Here is a 19,010-nt window from a genome sequence, read left to right as displayed (position 1 = left end):
GAATAACACTCTTGCGCACAGTACGAAATTAACACGCTCTTGGTTTACATTGCTCGCCACTATATTTACAACTCTGTCTTCATCTAGTCGCGAAGGAACAAAAAACTCGAGCTCGGATATTTCGGATTGCGAGGAAGCTCACGAAAACCATTCACTTTTATCGGTTTCGTCTGCAGTGTAATCCTGATACAGTGTTGCACATTCGAAACCTCCAAACGATTCCCATCGCCACAAAACTCTTTCAAGGATATAAACTTAAGCAGGACGTTACTGATCAAAACCATGATTAAAATGCTTTTTTATCTGTGGCTCTTAACATCGTTTCTATAGCGTATTTATTTGTGTATATAATAGCAGAACTTGGATGAATTACAGAAGAACTTTTGCGTGCTATAACACAGGTTAGTGATCGTTTTGCAATATTTATATAAATGTCTGCATATGTCTATAAAAATAAGCGGGCATTACAGGCCGCAAATGTCGGCTTCTCCGTCAGCGCCGCCCGCCACGCTTCTCCCGATCTCTCGGCTGCAGATCGAAATGGACGCACGGTAAATTACGTAGTAAAGATGTAAAGATTACCCATAATCAATTCTTAGTCTAAGTGCCGAGGGCACCGCACGTCACCGCCATATTTGTTTTAAAGTATATGTTCTTTACTGTCGAATCAGATGTGATTTTCCCATGAAGTTATTCTGTGTCCCTTGAACTCTGTGCTACACGAAAAATCGTGGCATCTCTCACAATATTCGTTTGTTTGGCAAGATGTTAGAGATTGTCGGCCAACTAGTGTGGAAACATGCAGTTGCTTCATGGAACAGTGTGAAGAATAAAATAGTGTCAGTTCCAAAACACCCAAGCGCCACCTCTCACTTCATTATTCCACGCGCCGCTGCTCCCTTAATGAGTCGGAACGCTGGCAATTCCTTTCGAAACAGGTGGTTTCCAACTTTAACGGGAGAATGGGACAATTATATATATATATATGTAAAGAAAAACTTGTAGGGATACTCATTCTTATAAGTGAAATTAACACCTGAAGAAGTCTGTGTAAACTTGTAAATTATCCCCTGGAAGCCAACTTCGTTGTAGACGGGTGGAGAAAAGTTACAAGCTGACAAAAGATTCCAATTGGAGGTAAGATGTTACATAGTTCAATTTATCCATAAAATTTCCGACTTTCTCTTTCTTTCCATTTCGATTACTTTACTTCTCTTTTCTACCTCTTATGTTAACCACGATGATGAATTGATGAAATGGACGAGCCGACAAACCCATGCTTTAACCACGGTTCGAACCAGTGTAGATAAAAATCATGATTTTTATTTTAAAAAATCATTTTTGTTGATTTTTTTATTTAAATCGATTTTTTAAATTTTAATTAAAAACATGCTTGAAATTGCTTGCATGGTTTTTGGCACCATACACATAGATATATGTTTTCTTTTTATAGAACGGCTTTTTCTGTAAAATATTTGAACAGTTTGATTATAGCAAATCAAAAATATACGTAAACATACATTTTTCTGTTCCTTATACTGTAACTACTATGGAAATGCCTGTTGAGTTTATTAATGAAACTAATAATAATTTCAGTAACTTTTCTTCCAGTGAAACTAAAACATTCTGGATGTACTCTGTAATTGTACTCAAAATATTATTTTAAATAGTTTTAAATTCTTTGTACCTGAATTTGTTGATTTTTTTATGATAGTTGAAACATATCACCTGCCATGTTTATTTACAGTTTAATGATATTGACACTATTTATGGATTAACATGATTAGTATTTTGTATATTTTTCTACACAAAATGTTTGCTATTTTTGCCCATAAAATTATTGAATTTTAAATCAAGAGAAATCCTGTTTACATTTCCTATCGTATGAGCTTCACACCATCAGAACATATATTTAATTTCCTTTATTTTCCTATCTTAGAACCTAATAATCACCATTAAATGATTACGAGAGTAATATACTTTCACCAAAAATGATTCTGATATCTACAAGTCCTTATGTACATTATTCTAGAAATTTTAGAGTGATTTGAATCAATCCACCCTAGTTCGAACCCAGAACTTCTGGATTCGTAGCACGTTATGCTGACCACTCGCACAGAGTGCGGTAAATAACTTTTCAGTTATTATTCGTTCTGTTACTGTAATTCCAATGTATAGGAAGACGGTCGATAAGAATGAAACCACAAACTTCTGTGCAATAGCCCTTTGAGAGCCAAGGCTTGTCAAGCGACTTTTTCATTGGGTGACACGTGATCAGCGCATTGAGTCCTATCGCTGCTGTTATCTGGCGTTTCGAAACTTGAGTTCGCCGCTATTGCATGAAAGTAGTTCCCCAGCTCTTCACGATGCTGGGTCAACAGCAAACTTCCAGCAGGGATCGAACATGGAGCTGCTCGCAACGAAAGCAAGACCGCTGTACCCTGTCCCATTTATCTCTGGAGCAAGGTCGCGCATAGCAGGGATGAGGATGAGTGATGATATGATGAAATCGATGAAGGGATTCTCACTGAGAACACCCATGCCTAGGCCGGGATTTGAACCCGGAACCTCTGGCGCAGAGTTACGGAGAAAATGTGAAGTGTTTCCAGTGGGGTCGATGGACCCATTCGATCCCCCTCTCGACGCCCATGATTCATTTCCATAATTTTTTGCTGTTACTCTCATTTGCACCCCTTTAGTATATTTGTGTTGTGTTTATTTTGTCACTTTTCTATGCCGTCGGTGAATTGGAACGATGAGGATGAATGATGAATTTATGACAAGGATGATGGAACAAACACAATTGTACATTCATGACCAGAGCCGGCTTTAGGAGGTTGCGTATCAGGCAGTGGCGGCTGCTTAATACGTGCTACCGTGCTATAGCACGTTGCTAAATTTGTTAAAATGAAAAGAAGAAAAAAGCAAATCTCACAGATGCAAGAAGTTTAATGAAGCCCCAAAGTGAAATGAAACTTCTCATGTTACGAGCCTCAACATTTACCAGCGGCGCCACGTATTTCCCTCACGCTGGCTATAAGGAATAGCGTATACAAAGAGTAGCGTACCGTGCTAAAATCTCAACAGCACGTTTTCGCCCCTTTTTCATCCCTCCGCGCATGAATACTGTACACCCCCCCTCCTCGATTTGTATGGATAGGGTCTCCGCTCGAGAAAAATCGTCTGCTAGCGTGCTACAGGACGACTCAGCACGGTAAGTGTGCCATCTCAGGATAAGAAGAAAGTCTACGACAACCTATTGCCTCTGTCAGAACAACGTTTTTTAATGTCATTTTCAAACGTTCTGTACGTTATCAGTGTAGAGTTATGTAATGTTTGTAGCATGTCGTATACATTTGCAGCACCTGCAAAAAAGTTGGAACGCGAATTGACACAACCCCTCAGCCTTGAATCTATTTCGGTGGTAAGTTGTAAAGATTGCAACTCTGAAACTATAATCCGTGCCTTTTTTGCTTCCGAAAGTGGATTCTGCTACGTAATTTATGTTTAGGAAATTCTAATTTTATATTTTATCTAAATTACCTGTTTTTAAATGCTAGATATTTTCTTGTTTATGTAGCACTTCAATAGTCAAGAAACAAACTTACAGAGTACCGTCATTTTTCCCCGGCTTCCAGACCAGTGTTGCCACATGAAGGGAAATTTCCCTTTTTGAAGGGAAATTGGGAGCTAATTATAAGTGAAAAGGGAAAAGGGAAATTTGATGAAAAATAGCGGATTTTCAGGGAAATTTTAAGACAGACTCAAAATTAATTATATTAAACCTTATAAGTGATTCCTGTTTTGAAAATGAGTACTTTTTCTTTTATTTTGTCGTATACTTTGTTCTGAGAGGAAGGGTGGAATTTGGGTTTGTCCACATCTGGCTACCTTTTGGGGCCGGAGGTCATTGACCATTCACCCTTATGTCCCGGCTTTGGGAGTTTGAGTCTGGTATTGTTTATGAAAAGCTTTCCGCGGTTCACTGAATTTTCCCTCAACACTGCACGTGCAAACCATAAAGTTCTCTTTGTCGCAAACTATATTTTCTTCAGTCTTAATTGGACACTGGGTTATTCGTTTGGTTTGGTTTGAGTTGCTGTTTTAAGTCCACTTTATGCACAGTGAGGCTAATCGGGCCTGGGCCTACTGTTTAAAGTGGGATCCGAACCACTTGTGCCTCCACCGGGTATCTAATCCGGGACCCCTTGATTACAAGGCAATTGCGATACCACTGCGCCATCGGGGAGGCCCACTGGGTTATTCGTATGCGAGTGTTTGGTGGAAGGGAAGGTTGTGTCTGTCTTGGACGATGGAAGAACAAGGGAAGCAAAGGAAACGATCTGCAACTCCAGAATATATTACGTAGAAAACGTCGTGGAGAATTATCGGAAGATGAGAAAACACAGCGGAAACGAGTTTAAAAATTCCGTGCGGAGTGGCAAGAAGTGACTAAAGAAAACTTGATGTGTTTTAGAAGTTCCACCTAATATGTGAAATTTACCAGAATGGAACATTTACTCAGGTATGTACTAAATATTTTTTGTTTACTCAGGAATAACCCCCATACACATGCGTCGAATTTAAAAATTTTGATGGGAGGCAAAAATGTGATTTTCCACACAAACTCTTCATATTTAAAGGAAGTGATGTTTCATCTACGCCTTACTAGAACAGCATTTTGTGTAGAATATTTTTAATTTTCTTCTGATGGTGTGATGAAGACAAGGGGCATTGGCCTCCCTAAATCCAATCTCTGTTTGTGTGTTTGACTTTTTACTTAAGAAAATCTTACTTACTTAAAGTTGCCAACTTTAACGTAGCTTTCATCTCAAAACGAAAAAATTGACTTGGTTTAGCAATAAAATCTAATTCTTCCAAAAATGACATTTAAAGTTATTGATTTATTGATTTGGTTTATTTTACTTCACTTTTCTGCCACTTTTGGCTAATTGCAAAGATGGGGATGAGTGATGATATGATTCGGGCCGGGATTCGAACCGGGATAATATTTATTATTATTATTATTAATAATAATAATAATAATTCTTTAGATGAAGGGAAAAAATGGGCGAAAAAGGGAAATTTTACCCCTTGCAAAGGGAAATTGTGCTTACAGATTGTGGCAACACTGTTCCAGACCCGAAAATTTTCCGCGCGGTTCATTGTGTTAAAATCGCGTGGCGCGTGAAGTGCTGGTCATTGTTGTGAAGGATTAGCTTTTTGTTGTTGTTAGAAGTGAAAGTGAGTGTGTGTGTGTTAGTGTACCATGAATTCGGTGGATTCTTTGTTGCAGCCACCTTTCTCTTCAAGAACACTTGAAGAAAAGTTGGAAATAAAAGCGCTAGGACGGCCGTTGCCAGATTTGGATCTATCGCAAAATGCAAAGGGAGGTAAGAACGCTACGCATAAAAGGCGATTTAATAGAAAACTGTAATATAGCGAACCATGGCTTTGTGGGTGTCAAATTCGAAATGCATTATTCTGTTTTCCTTGCATACTTTTTGGAAGTAATGATTCGTAGTCTAAAGGAGGGGTAAAAGATCTAAGACATTTATGTGAATATATGAGAAAGCATAGTGAAAGCAAAAAGCACATGAATAATGAGTTAAATTTTGTCTCTCTCGGAACTGTCAACATAGCAACGCAGTTAAGCCACGTTTATGTAGAAAAGCATAATGAGCAAGTTGAAAAAAATCGCCATGTCTTGTCAAAAATCATAGACTGAATCAAGTTCTGTGGAGCTTTTGAGTTGGCCCTGCGTGGCCGGCCACGATGAAACAGATTCCTCCGCAAAACCTGGGGTATTTTTAGGGCTCCTTGATTTTGTCAGCAGTTTAGACAATGCTGTTAAAGAACATCTAGACAACAGCACTGTATCTAAAGGCACTCGATCTCGCCATCGAAGTTCCGGGTTGGAGTCTCGGCCCGGATATGGGTATTCTTTGTAATACTTTGTAATAATGAAATTAATGAAGGGGCATTCACAAACAATACCCATACCCGGGCCGAGACTCCAACCCGGAACTTCGAAAGCGAGATCGAAAGTCGACCACTTAACGTTCGTGGCCACAAATCCGGCACGTATGTGTGTGTGTGTGTGTGGGGGGGGGGGGGGTTAGGGGCATTATAAGTACATGAAAAACAGCATCAGTTGTAGCACGCATGTTTGAAAAGTCACGAGCCGCCGCTGGTATCAGGAGTACCTGTGCCAGATCAAATATAAAAATAAACTATTTACCCTCATTGGCAAATACAATATTAAAATACTTGTAAGATGATAATTTTGTTTTACATTTACATTGAGTGAAGGTGCATGACCACGGGGTATGAGTCAAGAAGAATTAGCCAAGCATTGTTAAGGATTTGGATATAGCTGAGCCATGACGAATGTCGCAATATTGATGGCAGTGATTTATGTTCAGAACCAGGGGCGCCGACTTGTCAAAATTATTGGGGGCGGGGGGAGGGCTCTGATCACTGAAATAAATTAATGAATGACTCACTCTCTCCCTTTTTAAAGTTTTGGCCTCAGTATTCGGAATCTCATAAAAGCCCATGAATTCCTCAAAAATATCAAAATTTTTATTCACAGTTCGAATGCAGAATATTAATTGTCAACGGATGGATATGTCACAAGTTTCGTCAACCATAATAGCAAAATATTCCCGACTTTTAATATCTGCTACCACGGAGCGCAAAACAGATCTTCCTAATATATCAATGATCTCGTTCTGAATGTCATGTGAGAGCCATTTGTAGCCCGAACGTCCCATCCACTACCCTAGTTCATGCACATCGTCTTTTGAAACTCCTTTTAGTAAATATTTTAGCAATACTCATAATTACATACTTAGTATATAGTAATAAGTCATGTGTTTTGCTGTCTCTGGTCATTGCCCCCTCCCCCAAATTTGATGGTCTAGTCTAGAACATTTCAAATGTGTATTTAAAGTGAAGTTCATGTGGTACAATTCAGAGTAAACTTTACAAGAGAAGCAAAATAATACATTAGATCCTCTTAAGCAAAAATTATTTGGGGGCCTCTGGCCCCACATCGTTAACATTGGGGGGGCTCGAACCCCCCAAGCCCCATGGAGTCGGCGTCTATGTTCAGAACTGAAAGTGTTCCTTGAAATTAGGACAGCAGAACAAGTCATGCAAAGCACCTGGCATTGATTTAATACCAGCTGAGTTAATTACGTAAATATGGTGGAAATTCATTAATATGTCAAATTCATAAATTAATTTGTTTAATATGGAATAAAGAAGAAATCCCTCAACAGTGGAAAGAATCCATAATTGTTCCTGTGTTTAAAAAAGGTGATAAAATGAACTGCAATAATTACCGTGGAATTTCTCTACTCTCAACAACTTATAAAATATTATCTAACATTCTTTTAACAAGACTGGCCCCATATGCTAATGAAATTATAGGTGATTGTCAATGTGGATTTAGACGTGACGGATCAACTACAGATCAAGTTTTTCACATCAGACAGACGCTTGAAAAAGGGTGGGAGTGTGATCAAAGTGTCCATCAGCTACTCATTGATTTCGGAAAGGCATATGATTCGGTCAAGGGAGATGAATTATATAATATATTAGTAGAGTTTGGAATGCCTAAGAAGCTTGTTGGTATGATAAAAGTATGCACCAGTGAAACAGAAAGTAAAATTCGTGTGGGTATTAATGTGTCTGACGGGTTTACAATTCATGATGGGTTGGAACAGGGAGATGCATTGTCTCCATTGCTCTTTAATTTTGCCTTAGAATATGCTGTAAGGAAGGTAAAAGAAAGGACTAAAATTGAATGGTGTGACTCGGTTGTTGGCATATGCAGATGATGTGGACTTGCTGGGGGATGATGTGAATACAATTAAGAATAATGCTAAAATATTTTTCAAAACTGCTAAAGAGATAGGTTTGGAAGTTAACAAAGAGAAAACTAAATATATGCTTACAGGCCGAAACCAAGTGTTAGGTAATAATCAAAATCTAATTATTGATAACAACTCGTTTGAACCAGTTTCCAAATTCAAATACTTAGGAGTAATATTAACAAATGAAAATTATATTAAAGAGGAAATAAAAAATAGGCTTAATTCAGGAAATGCATGTTACTTCTCTCTTCATAAACTTTTGTCTTCTCGTTTAATATCTAAGAAACTAAAAGTTAAAATAAACAAAACAGTAATTTTGCCTGTAGTATTATATGGATGTGAAACTTGGTCCCTTACATTGAAAGAGGAACATAAATTGAGAGTATTTGAAAATAAGATCCTTAGGAAAATCTTTGGACCTAAAAGGGATGAGGAGACAGGTGAGTGGAGAAGGTTACATAATTTAGAACTACATAATTTGTATTCAGTTTACAGGATTCTTGTTGGGAAACCTGATGGTAAGAGACCTGTAGGAAGGCCAAGACGAAGATGGAGGGACAACGTTGAGATGGACCTGAGGGAAATCGGTAGGGATGGAAAAGAGTATATAGAACTTGCTCAAGATAGGGAAAGTTGGAAGGCCTGTGTTGCTGCAGCCATGAACCTTCGGGTTTAAGAAGGCTAGGGAGTTAGTTAGTTAGTTAGTTAGAACAAGTCATGCCATACAATACATTCGGCATCTTTGAGACTCCTCTGCAAACACGTACATTGCATGGAGAATTTTGCTGACAATACCCGTGACTGTAGTTAGTGCTGAAAGAAGTCTTTCGAAACTTAACTTATCAAAAATTGCTTGAGATCAACTACATCGCAGGAAAGAGTTCATGCATTTTCAATTCTCTTCCATGCGGGAAGTTCATTGAAAACTTTGCATCAAACAATACAAGAAAAGTTGAATTTTTGTAGACAAACTATAATGTCAATAAAGGCAGTTGAAAGTGAAAATAGAAGTCATGATGAAACTAGTTTCACATTACACAAAATATGTAATATGTAATTGTAATTATTTAAAGAATCGACATTCAGAATAAGCAAGAGTTGTCCAGAATTCTAAATTTTTATGGTGTATGTACGATTTTAGGGGAATAAAATGATAAAATTTGCAACCAAAATGTTAATAGATTATTCCCTGTGAAAACGTTTAGAGGGGCACATAAATCACTGAAATCTCAGATTTGATGCCTGACCATCAGCGGCGGCCCCAGGATTAATCATCTAGGGGTGCGGAGGGGATCTGGAATGAAATTTAGGGGGTGCGACGTTGAAAATAAAGACAACTTGAAATATGCATGCATGTTTTAGTCCCTAAATCAAATTCAATTAACTTTTAGTAGGCATCTATGATAATATGCTAATCAGGGTTGCCCATCCCCCCCCAATGGCCAATGGCGCAATCCCCCCCCCCCAAATCTCGTCATGCATCCCCCCAAAACATGTGGTAATCTACATGAAGTATTTAATTACGATAGCGTATCTACTGAAAGTAACTTTTTTTTAAGCTTTATTGAACACGCTACTTGATCTGCCCGTCCACCTTAAACAGAGGTTTCCATCCCCCAGCTAGACCGTGGAAGCATTACCCCTCAGAATATTTTGGTGAATACATACCCCTCCCTTCGCTCTCTCCGCAAGCACGTGACCTTCACCACGCCTTCCTCTGCGACGAGCCCCGAGATGATAACTGACATCAATGCCGCTAGGAGCGCTGTCGTATCCATTGCTGCTGACGATAACTTACGTCGGTAAAAATCGGCTTTTAAAATATTGTGTGATAGTTATGTATTATGGTGATTGAAAATTACGTCAATACGTCCGTTTTTCTTTAGGGGCTAAGCCCCGGAAGCCCCAAGGGACGAGACGCCACTGCGCTTTATTATAATTAACACAAATCACCATGACTGAAATGTACACTTTTAGATTGACATCCATTGTTTTAAGTCCACTTTATGCACATATAGGTTAATCGGGACTGACCCTGCAGTTTAAAGTGGAATTCGAACCACTATGTGCCTGAACCAGATATCTAACCCTGGATCCCTTGATTAGAAGGCACAACCAATTGAGGTACAAAATTCATATATTAATCAAATGTGAAATACGTTGTACAGGTGACAACAACTGCTGAGTGTTCAGTTTGTGTACGTTGGGTAAAAGACAGAAATTGCTACTATGCAACCTAAAGTTCCGCAATTTGAAAAATAAAATAAAACAATAAATACGAAATCATGTAGTCACTTTCATGTAATTATCAATTAACTTTTTTTTGGACTGCTGCACTTTTCTGAAAATGTTCCGTTGCTTTGTTACCCCTCTTTTCATATACGTTCGTTTTACATAATATAGCATACCTTCCGTCTGCCCAGATGCTGTGGTGTCAGGACAAAACGCTAAGTGCGCAGCAACTTCAATCCCTTAGGCAGCACTGTCTCCAACAATGAACTTATAACATTTTTTCGCAAATTTTTGGCCTCTTCTTAACAGTCTTTGAAAAAGTCTGAAATGGTACATTTACTAGAACAAATAGAACGAATTAAAAAACAAGGAAACTTCCGTCACGATACGACTCGCGTTAAATTATTTCCCGAGAACTACCTGATGATACTTCAAAGCAACTGGAATTCTTGTTCCAATGCAACTTGAAGAAAAGAGGAAGAACAAGTAGGCGGACAACAAAACAGTATATCAAAAGTGTAAAGGAAAACATACAACTCACAGTGAGCTATATACATTTATCGAAAAACACAAAGAGACTACTTGATTTCGTATTTATTGTCTTATTTTATTTTTCAAATTGTGGAACTTTAGGTTGCATAATAGCAATTTCTGTCTTTTACCCAACGTACACAAACTGAACACTCAGCAATTGTTGTCACATGTACAACGTATTTCACATTTCTGACTACTTGAACCACAAGAAGAAACAATTCTTAACAACAATTCTGAAGAAATAAAGACTGCTGACAGTACAGGAAAATAAATGCGGAGTCTCTTGTCTGTTGTAAATAAGGACAGCTGTCTCACTTCAGTACCTAACATTCGGCCCTCAATATGACACTGTAAGAGGAAATATTTTCGGTAGAATATAGGTTTTGGATAGGGAGTGCTGAAGGGGGTGCGGAAGAAAATTAAGGAGTGCGCAAGCACCCCTTCGCGCTCCCCTGGCGCCGCCCCTGCTGACCAGCGTTACTTGATCCGGCTCGGTAACAAGGATATCATTTACACGCATTCACAAGAAGAGCAACGTCTCCCAACGAAAATACACTGCCATTTATTATTAATATTATTATTACTATTATTATATGATTTCATTAGGTGAGGGGGCCTCCCCGATGGCGCAGTGGTAGCGTCGTCGCCTTGTAATCAAGGGGTCCCGGGTTCGATACCCGGTGAAGGCACGTAGTGGTTCGGATTCCACTTTAAACTGTAGGTCCAGTCCCGATTAGCCTTACTGTGCATAAAGTGGACTTAAAACACCAAATCAACCAACCAACCATTACGTGAGGGGGAATTGGGTGAAAGAAGGGAAATTTTGCTTCTTGCAAAGGTAAAATGTGTCCTCAGGGTGGCAACACTGCAGTTACTGTTATCTCTCAACTTGGAAGGTGTTTGCGAAGCCACAAATCAGATGTCGATGCGAGGAGTGAGCTTACTGATGCCAATACATTGACACGGCGGAAGTAGTAGGGCCACTCCACTGGAGCGGGTGTTCTTCTTGCTACAAGAAGTGAATTTTTCCTCGGTACAGGGAAATTCAAGAAGGTAGGTGAAATTTTTTAGGATATCGAACTCACTTTTTATTACGTTTCTGAACTAGAGGAAATAATTTCAGAGCACTAATCAGCGAAATCTTAAAAGATAAGTACCCTTGTTGTAACCGGGTTTGACCACTCGTCCGGAAGACCGAAGTCCCCAGTTCGAGGTGCCAAACTACTCTACCGCTAGTCCGTAGGTTCAGGGTTCCGCGGCCGCCCGATTGGACGGTCGTCGGTCCTTGGTTCGCGTCTCCGGTTAAGGAAACACGATTCCTACCACCAGCTAACGGTTTAATTCCAGGTTCATGTCACCGGGTCGGTTATTTACACCTCCGGCGGTAAGCCACGTCGTGCATAAAGTGGTGCTGTTATTCATTTATACCAATAATAATAATAATAATTGTAATAATAGAAAACTATAACCCTTCTGGTCAATGGAGACAAGCTATGCAGCTTCAAACTCAGGACTAAAACCAAAAATATCGACCATACGAGGATATACATCTATACATACATATAAATGAATCAAGAACACCTGTAGGATAACGAATATATACGTGTATTCGGCAAATATAAACACAACAATGATAATGTAACCATTACATATCCCCTCACTCTCATTCTATCATGCACTCACACACACACGCTGCAGGGGTGAACACAATATACCATTACATGATAAAATATCTAACCGCCTCTTTGGTTTATTTTCCGTGTACCTTCGAATTTGAGATTTCTATTAGCCCCTTAGGCTTGCTTTCAATGTAAATAAGCGCGGCCAGCACTCTGTCACGAATGAGACGCGATTAGCTAGGCGTCATAGTTACAAAAGTAAATAATAATTGACATTACACATTGTTGAGGCACTACAATGCAAATAAGCATACACTAAATGAATGACAAGAGGAAATTAAGTTGATTACAAGTACACGAGTGCTGATAATACAAACGACTGTAATATAAACTAGGATATATTAAAAATGATTAAGTTGGCTATATTATTTAGTACCTAGTTTTCTAATACCTATATATCAAAGAGCACGGTAAAAGTCAAATAATTAATTATATAAATACTCGGCGCGAGAATAGGAAAACAATAACACATCGTAGGTCTTTTACATTTATAGAATTTCGAAGGGTGAGCGAAATAGGTTCTTAATTTATGAAGATTTACAGTACTTTCGATTTGATTGGCCTAAATAATTAGTAGTTGCAGGCAACATTGTTCGATTTCATCTCGCTTTGTGTTATGACGAACCAGTAGCGACGTAGGTGGACAAATGTTCACTCTCACACATAAAGAGAAAACTGGAGGATACTATACCGACTCAATGGCGGCGTGGTCCTCGCTGATGTCAACTGTCCTCGTTGCGGCGTCCCGACGATACTCGTGGCTATGACAGTCTGTCCTCCTGGCGGGCAAAAACTGTCTCTTCGACTTAGACGTAACATTCATTTTTCTTCCTATTTTCCATCGCGGCGACGAAGATGGGCGGAAAAAGCACCTCGCTTCCATCTGTCTGCTCGGGCGTTGCATCCGATCATGGCTTCAATGGCCGTTCGGGGATACGCAGGGCGTCGGGTCGTCTAAGGGCGGACGTCGTTTCATCTCTCTCTTTTCTCTATCTCTTCTTCTTTTCTCGGCGTAACATCCGTCTCACCGTTGTGGTACTTTCGTCTCTCATCTGGGTTGGCAATGCGAGTTGTCGCTGCGGCGTGGCTTTCATCTCAGACGCCGTTATGCAAGCGTCGTGGTGCGGTTCTCTTGACTTAAGGCGTCGTATACTTAAGCAGGCGTCGTGGCTTCTTCTCTTGGCTTCATGGCAGCAGTAATCGGAAACCCGAAGGTCCCGTCCCTCTCGTAGTTTTTAACCGCCCATGGTTATTCAATGTCCCTCCTTCCAAAAAGGGGAAAAAACACACCTGGAGCACGTGAAACACGTATTTAACACGGCCTCAATTCCTGGCACTGTCACTGTGATCACACACTCACGACAATTAACACGACGCGGTCGAAAAGTTAAAACAAAGCAAAGTTCCGTATCTCGCGCAAAGTGACGTGGAGATGGTGTTCGGTCTGAATATGGCGCTAAACTGTGTCGGTCCTCTGGAGTCCAGGGGTATTTAAGGAAATCTTGAAACTTCAAAAATCAACCGCCTCGCAGTTCGTTAGCTTAGAAAAAAAATGCTGGACGGTGGTCCTTCTTCCAGGCTCGTTGTCCACTTGGGTGGTTGGGGGTGAAGAGAAAAAAAACAGAGCAGTCCTCACACGTGTTGCGACAGAACTCCCCCTCGGTCGGCAGCTCGGACGTTGTTCCATTCGTTGAACAAGTAAAAGTCACCCTTAGTGTCAAAAATTCCACAAGTCGCTATTGTTTTCCTACCCTCGCCGTCTAGAACCGAAAATCCAAGAATAGCCAAAAAGCACAACTGGCTACAGAAAGTTGTTAAAGAGTATTTACGAAATTCTAAAATACACTCACATAAACTACAAAAAAGACTGGTGACAAAAGTAATTGTCACATCTCGCCCCCCCTAACTTCAAAAAAAAAATTGTAGGCTTTAAAATCGCTCTCGGCTGGGGAGATTTTTGAAGGTTACATATTTTTTTTCAAAACACCCTGTATATGAACACTTTTTTGAAACACCCTGTATATGAACACTTTTTTGAAACACCCTGTATATGAATCGAATCTATACTTGAAAAATGCTTTTATGAGTAAATACACAATAAAACAATCCTTAAAGGACGTAAAAAGATAATACATTGGAATATACTCATATAAAAAATCAATAATGACACAAGAGTAAAAATATAAAAATATAACTAGTCCATTAACATATACTTCTATTCTCTAAGAGCGGTCTCCCGAACGCTGAAGTCCGGAAACGCCAGGTGTTGGAGAATTACTTCTTGTTTGCACCTGATTTCCATCCCTTCGCGGTTCATTCATTCTCGAAGGTCGGTCTTCTGTCCTTCGGTCCGACTGCGGGCTCCTTGATCGACCGTGGGGTCGGTAGTACCCATCACGTACCTGACCTAGTTGAAACTTATCGTCGCGGTTGCCCTGCACTGTGCCGTGCGGCGATCGACGCATATTTCCTCCTCCACGTCTGCCTCTCTGGTACTGCCGCTGTTCTCTCTGTGGCGAAGGTGGCAAGGGATGAAAGTTCTCATCATTGGCGCGTGGATCGTGGTGCTGTCCTCGCCGAACCATCTGAACTCGCTGTCGTCGGTCCCGGCCGTGACGATCATCTTCTCGTCTGGGACGCTTATTCCAGCGCTCTGACCTGTCGCGTTCTTCTTCTTCTGAGCACTGGTACAGGTTCTCCAGCGTCAGCGACATCGAGTCGGGGTCGAACACACAACTGCCATTAAGGTGACGCCGGACATCTTGAGGAAAATGATATATCAGCGCCGCGATTATTTCTGGAGCCGTCATTTGAGGCTGCAGTGCCTTGAATTCATTATATTTTTTCCAGAAATATTGGGCGTACGTAACTCCTGCGTTTCGGCTGTACCTTTCGTTGCGTAGTTCCATTAGCATCCGTTCTACTTGGATCGGCCGCTGAAAGTGTCTCAGGAACATCTCCCGGAAAGTTTCATAAGATGTGAAATGCCCTTCATTCGTTTCAAACCAATTTTTGGCCCGATCTTCCATTAAACCTCGCAAAACCAGGATCTTTTCATTATTCCCTAAGGACAGCTCCTCAGAGGTAGTTTCAAACCGTTCTAAAAATGCAGACGGTAAAACCCGATCAGCCCCGTTGAATCTTTTGAAATGGGTTTTATATTCAAGAGGGAAAATAGATCGCCTCGCAATTGTGGGTGGCGAATAATGACCTTCGCAGCTGGTGGTCGCTGGTCGAGTGGGTAAACCGGGGAAACTCTCATTTACAGCTGGCTCATTGACACTCGTAGGGCCCTCATTATTGCTGGTGGCCGAAGTACCTGGGTTTGTCCTCGTAGCCGTGGGCGTTTCTCGTCGCTGAGGGTGAGAAAGGTCCAAACTGTCCATTCTTTTTTCCAAGGCCTGTATCCTTTGCGAATGGTCATCAATCTCGCCTATTGTTCTCGTCACGCGCTCTCTCAGACCTTCCGAGTTTTGGTGACAGCTCGCCTCAAGCTGTGCCGAGGATTGTCTCATAAGCGCCAATTCCTCTTCCGTGTGGTCTGTCCGTCGCGACAGTGTTGCCAACTGCTGGTCCTGGTCATCAACACGGGAATCCAAGCGAGCGATTTCCGCGGTGAGTTTCTGCTCACTGTCTTGCAAACGCGTGGAAAAACGTTCAGTCATTTGTTCCACCGAAACACGCACCACTTCCTGGAATCGGGTCTCAAGCTGTTCGATTCGCTTTTGTGTGTCTGCATGCTCCGCCCGGATCAGCTGTCTTATCATCTCGAACATCCTGTCGTTGGTGCCGGCGCCATTCTTCAATGCATCATCTGTTTTTTCCATCGGAGCGACATCTTCCGGGGGGGAAACGGTCAGCTGATTCGGATCTTCAGAAGGTGGCGTGGATTCAGTATTTACAACTAAGCCCCCGTGTCCTGGAGTTCCTGACGAAATAACACAAGTACTACAGCGCGGCTGCGCTTCGTTCGACGGGTCCATTTCACCTAATGGGATTTCAATCCCGCAAACTACACAATTCCGTGCTTCGCTCATCTTTCGATAAATAATTTTCTCGCTTCTCAATTTCATTAGGTATTTAAAACACTCACTATGTCCTGAGGTCGTCGGAAAATAAGTCTGCACTTCAAAAATATATAACGCACTACAGAAAAACAATACAAACAATTACCTATCAAAAATGCAGAGAGGAGGGCACGACGGGTCCTTTCCTGCTACCTTGTAGAAGCCTAATGAAAATAAAAACGACGCACACACACAAAAAAAAATTGCCACTAAATCTGTATAACATACTTCCTTGAAATATCGCCCTTGCCGATGTTTGCCTACATAATTGCCCTTTACGTTAATCAAATTCGCGCCGAGATAACATAAACACCGAATACTAAATATGGATATCAATAAACATAGCAAAATACGTATAAAAACATTTCAACGCTTACTGAAAAAATATTATGCACTTGTAAAACTACTACCATTACACTCCCGACGAAGGCGAAAAAGAAGACCGGTGCCTGTTCGGGATGCCAAATTGTAAACCGGTTTTGACCACTCGTCCGGAAGACCGAAGTCCCCAGTTCGAGGTGCCAAACTACTCTACCGCTAGTCCGTAGGTTCAGGGTTCCGCGGCCGCCCGATTGGACGGTCGTCGGTCCTTGGTTCGCGTCTCCGGTTAAGGAAACACGATTCCTACCACCAGCTAACGGTTTAATTCCAGGTTCATGTCACCGGGTCGGTTATTTACACCTCCGGCGGTAAGCCACGTCGTGCATAAAGTGGTGCTGTTATTCATTTATACCAATAATAATAATAATAATTGTAATAATAGAAAACTATAACCCTTCTGGTCAATGGAGACAAGCTATGCAGCTTCAAACTCAGGACTAAAACCAAAAATATCGACCATACGAGGATATACATCTATACATACATATAAATGAATCAAGAACACCTGTAGGATAACGAATATATACGTGTATTCGGCAAATATAAACACAACAATGATAATGTAACCATTACATATCCCCTCACTCTCATTCTATCATGCACTCACACACACACGCTGCAGGGGTGAACACAATATACCATTACATGATAAAATATCTAACCGCCTCTTTGGTTTATTTTCCGTGTACCTTCGAATTTGAGATTTCTATTAGCCCCTTAGGCTTGCTTTCAATGTAAATAAGCGCGGCCAGCACTCTGTCACGAATGAGACGCGATTAGCTAGGCGTCATAGTTACAAAAGTAAATAATAATTGACATTACACATTGTTGAGGCACTACAATGCAAATAAGCATACACTAAATGAATGACAAGAGGAAATTAAGTTGATTACAAGTACACGAGTGCTGATAATACAAACGACTGTAATATAAACTAGGATATATTAAAAATGATTAAGTTGGCTATATTATTTAGTACCTAGTTTTCTAATACCTATATATCAAAGAGCACGGTAAAAGTCAAATAATTAATTATATAAATACTCGGCGCGAGAATAGGAAAACAATAACACATCGTAGGTCTTTTACATTTATAGAATTTCGAAGGGTGAGCGAAATAGGTTCTTAATTTATGAAGATTTACAGTACTTTCGATTTGATTGGCCTAAATAATTAGTAGTTGCAGGCAACATTGTTCGATTTCATCTCGCTTTGTGTTATGACGAACCAGTAGCGACGTAGGTGGACAAATGTTCACTCTCACACATAAAGAGAAAACTGGAGGATACTATACCGACTCAATGGCGGCGTGGTCCTCGCTGATGTCAACTGTCCTCGTTGCGGCGTCCCGACGATACTCGTGGCTATGACAGTCTGTCCTCCTGGCGGGCAAAAACTGTCTCTTCGACTTAGACGTAACATTCATTTTTCTTCCTATTTTCCATCGCGGCGACGAAGATGGGCGGAAAAAGCACCTCGCTTCCATCTGTCTGCTCGGGCGTTGCATCCGATCATGGCTTCAATGGCCGTTCGGGGATACGCAGGGCGTCGGGTCGTCTAAGGGCGGACGTCGTTTCATCTCTCTCTTTTCTCTATCTCTTCTTCTTTTCTCGGCGTAACATCCGTCTCACCGTTGTGGTACTTTCGTCTCTCATCTGGGTTGGCAATGCGAGTTGTCGCTGCGGCGTGGCTTTCATCTCAGACGCCGTTATGCAAGCGTCGTGGTGCGGTTCTCTTGACTTAAGGCGTCGTATACTTAAGCAGGCGTCGTGGCTTCTTCTCTTGGCTTCATGGCAGCAGTAATCGGAAACCCGAAGGTCCCGTCCCTCTCGTAGTTTTTAACCGCCCATGGTTATTCAATGTCCCTCCTTCCAAAAAGGGGAAAAAACACACCTGGAGCACGTGAAACACGTATTTAACACGGCCTCAATTCCTGGCACTGTCACTGTGATCACACACTCACGACAATTAACACGACGCGGTCGAAAAGTTAAAACAAAGCAAAGTTCCGTATCTCGCGCAAAGTGACGCGGAGATGGTGTTCGGTCTGAATATGGCGCTAAACTGTGTCGGTCCTCTGGAGTCCAGGGGTATTTAAGGAAATCTTGAAACTTCAAAAATCAACCGCCTCGCAGTTCGTTAGCTTAGAAAAAAAATGCTGGACGGTGGTCCTTCTTCCAGGCTCGTTGTCCACTTGGGTGGTTGGGGGTGAAGAGAAAAAAAACAGAGCAGTC

General features: G+C 41.0%; 1 protein-coding gene across 3 annotated transcripts in view; it reads left to right on the top strand.

Annotated features, from left to right (window-relative positions):
- Window positions 1-1,033: 1,033 nt before the first annotated feature.
- The window catches only part of LOC145987158 (deoxynucleoside triphosphate triphosphohydrolase SAMHD1-like), a 144,019-nt gene continuing 126,042 nt past the window's right edge, over window positions 1,034-19,010 (top strand). For 2 of the 3 annotated variants that reach the window (XM_083121668.1, XM_083121666.1), the window contains exon 1: window positions 11,584-11,702. The gene's annotated coding sequence lies outside the window, so the exon portion shown is untranslated. Of the gene's footprint in view, window positions 1,138-11,583; window positions 11,703-19,010 lie in introns of those variants that run through there. The other variant, XM_083121667.1, reaches the window with a different exon arrangement.

The sequence above is a fragment of the Lepisma saccharinum genome, chromosome 4 (assembly GCF_977018435.1).
Source record: "Lepisma saccharinum chromosome 4, izLepSacc3.1, whole genome shotgun sequence".
Lineage (NCBI taxonomy): Eukaryota > Metazoa > Arthropoda > Insecta > Zygentoma > Lepismatidae > Lepisma > Lepisma saccharinum.
This window is presented reverse-complemented; position numbering and strand designations above follow the sequence as displayed.